Source organism: Notothenia coriiceps, unplaced genomic scaffold, assembly GCF_000735185.1.
Source record: "Notothenia coriiceps isolate Sejong01 unplaced genomic scaffold, NC01 NC01_scaffold00026225, whole genome shotgun sequence".
In the NCBI taxonomy this organism is placed as follows: Eukaryota; Metazoa; Chordata; class Actinopteri; order Perciformes; family Nototheniidae; genus Notothenia; species Notothenia coriiceps.
In genome coordinates, this window is record NW_011358926.1 from 7788 (window position 1) to 11695 (window position 3908).

Below are 3908 nucleotides of genomic sequence, written 5' to 3' on the forward strand. Positions count from 1 at the left end.
ATTCTGTTCTGATAGCACGTTTTCACCTCCCTGATTGCAGAAGGGATTTATACAGACAAAAACACTATGTCAATCTACATTTAAGCAGGCAAAGTCTAACATGTGTCAAAATATCTTTAAAATATAAGTATTGGTAAAAGATGCAAGATTAACCCACTAATAAAATAGTAGAGGAAAGAGCAGATGATGAATGCCTACGTTGTTTTACACAATACGTATGTGTGTGGTCTAAATGTTAGTCAGATTTGTGTATATCATCAGACTCATATATGTGTACAGGTACAAGGAATTATTACAAACATGCAGCCCAGTGCTTCAGAAATCAATCCTGGATCCTTGATCTCTGCTTAAAATTAAACAAGACGGTTTCAACAAAGCTCAACAATGTTGAAAGTTTTTTTACGTAAAAAAGTGTGGATTACTTTAAAGTCTCTATACTTCCAAAATTTCTCAAAACAAACTATCAATAACATCTGCAGTCAGTCTAAGCATTATCACAGATCATATCTGCCACTTCCCTCCCATTAATGCGTGTAGAATTAATCAGATACTCAACACAACACTCTTCAAAGAGCCACACATCCATCTGAAGTTCAGTTACATCACGCTGTGAGAACTTTTAATGACTTTAAGGGCGCCTGTCGAGCAAGGACTGTGAATAATGTATCAAAATAATGTGACATACATCAGAAAAACTGAACTTCTGCCCTAAAGGTTTCCCAGTAGAAAATTAGCCTTGGGCAGCACACTGTCTTCAGACAAGAGATCAAAGCAAAAAGAGTCAAAAGTGTTCAGATAGTACAATATAAAACAATGATCAATGAAAAGAAGGACACATACAGTAAACACATTTTCAGGATTGGTGGCGTTAGCGGTATTAAAGTACAGGAGGATGAAAGGAGTATTTGAGTTGAATGTGAGAAGTGCTGTGAAGTGCAGGTGCATAAGTTCACAATCATCTAAACCTTTAATATATTACAAAATGTTTTGTGTATTGTCCAATGTGCAGCCAAAACAGGTGGGTTTTCAGTCTGCAGCGAAAGATGAGTAGATTTTTAGAAGTTTCTGAGCCATCTCAGGACGCCCTCCAAACAGTGGCAGTCTGGCCATCGGGACGAATCCCGTTGGGCCGGTACCGAAGGGGCCGGTCGAGATTCCCGGGCTGATTTTTAGTCCCAGTCCGCCCCTGCCTCCAAAGCAAAGATACTCTCTGAAAACTGAGGCTCATATGGTGAAGCTCTCGGCACAATCCAGCCACTGAAGAAGTGTTTTACTAGTAGTTAGCATTAGCCCCAGGATGGCACTATCGAGATTTAAAACATTCTCTCAACTAAAACATATTTTCCCTTTGTTATGTACGGATTTGTAGTACAAACTGTGTCAGTTGCATATGATAACAAAGGCCCTACGTATCTGTGTACGTAACCGGATGTATGATTGCCTAGAAGAGCGTCAGGAGGACACACTGTTTTAGGCCTATGATAGCTATGTGACAACGATTAACATGATGATTCAGCCTCTATGGAGATAGGCATATGACTGTCATGTTTATTAATACGCAGGCCTTAGCTAATCTGAACTAAACATGGATACTGTTTTGAACCGGTATTCTGCATCTTGTGACTGTAAGACTCTCTTGTATAGAAGCATGTCAGGGACACGGTTCTGGGAACTATTTTGTCCCATGCAGCTTTGTGTGTGATGACTACTTCCATTCTTGCAAGGATAATAAATACATGTATCCTGATATTGAAGATCAAGCCGGTGACGAGTAACATTTTTCCAACAGTTGCGATGATGGAAGGGAGATGTCTGTGGAGATTCAAACATACCCTGGGCAAGCTAGATTAGGTACATCAGAAATTCAAAACAGCCAAACAGTGTAGGCAGAGATCAATCAGGGTGATCTCAGGGTGGATAGGGCGAGACCAGATGTAGAATTTCCTAATGAGGGAGAAAAAGTAGTGCTTCCTGCCTCTTTTCAGAGTTTATTAGAATTTCAAAGTTAGACAACCATAGTAAACAAATATAAATGATGGCAAAGTATTTTCACATATGTGAAAAACTTGCCTTAAGGGGACTTTAATGATTTGTTTGGGTTGTCAGTATGGCTGGGTTCGTTATAAACTCAACCTAAAATAACAAGTCAATAAAAAAATAAAAGATATGCAAAAAATATCACAATACTAGAAATGCTAACAAAAACAACAATAAATATTACTGACTATACGTACAATGAGCACACACATACAGCTTTTGCAGTATGTAAATGGTTATGGATCTAACTTACCATAATTCACATAACAAGCTTTTGAGGTGGAAAAGAACACACACTTCAAAAACAATCGTTAATAATGAGGGATATTTTCAAGTGTACATGCATGAGGACACGAAACACACGTATGCTCACGATCATCAATGCTTGTTATTATGCTGTTATTAAAAGGCTTCAAAAGCTCCCTTGTTATTAAAATGTGAATGTCTGCACTGATCACAATGATCAAATACTCGACAATTGAGTAGCCTACATACGAGAGGATTTCGTAAGTAGGCCTACTTGAACAATAACAGCGAGACAAACAGACAAACAGGATGGAAATTGATCTTGTGATGAAGTAAAAGAGGCTGTGAGGACAGATGTTGGATGTTTTCTCCCTTATTTTCTCCATATGTTTATTCAAAATGGTTTTCACCTTCACTTACAAGACGCTGCTGTTTTCTGTGGTACGTCTCTCAAATAAATGTAGGACATATTTCATTTATTTTTAAAACAATTTGTTTCACTTCAATGCTATCAGTGTGACTCTGCTAAGTATTTAGTAAAGCATGCTGGACTTTACAAGCTATTTACAGCTATATGCTAGTTGGCTAGCTAGCTTGCTGATTCAAAAATGCTTTATCAGAGATAGCTTGATGCTACGCTTGCTTAAAAAAAAAAAAGAAGGGATTTAACGGGAAAGGAAAAGCCACCCAGATAACTAGCCATCTTGTGTTGTTGCTATAAAAGATCATCCCCACTGTCTTTTGTAGTCCAACACGTGTGTTCGTGATATATAAATGTGATATATGAGAGCAATGATCCTGCTAAGAATCTAAAAGAGATTGGTCAGTTGAATACAGTGTGCATGATGATGAGATAATTGAAGACATTTAGATAGTGTATGTTTTCTTTAATCCGGTAACAAATGTCTGTATTGATTTATTGGATATGAATGGCTGCTCTTGAATGCCACATCATTATAATTAAGTAGACAAAACAATGGCTATTGAAAGACATTATGCAAATAAGTACTTGCACCGCATTTTAATGACAAATTCTTAGCCCTCTTTCTTGATTAACATATGCCAGATAAAGGCAGGGACTGACACAGTGAGAGAAAGAGAGGGAGATAAGAGCAGGAAAAAAGGAAGGGGTCAATTAAATGAGAAGGAGAACAAAATAGGAAGACAAACAAGGGGATTAAAGTGGAGAGCCACAGAAATGAAGCTCAGTTTTAATAAACAAAATGTTTAAAAGCAATTAACCATCATTCTCATGTCTGCTAGTGTCAAACTACACACACACACACACACACACACACACACACACACACACACACACACACACACACACACACACACACACACACACAGAGACACACACAGACACACACACACACACACACACACACACCGAGACACACACCATGATGGATGACCTTTTCTAAAAGACCTGCTCAGGTGCACCTGCTCAGTAATTGGAGACAGTCACAGGGGGCAGTCTCTCTCTCTCTCTCTGTGTGTGTGTGTGTGCATGTGTGTGTCCTGCAGTGACGCAATTTAAATCAATTTCACTTCAGGTCTAACATTTATATATGGAGTTACTGGAGCGAGCTGACCATTTGAATGTGTGTGTGTGTGTGTGTGTG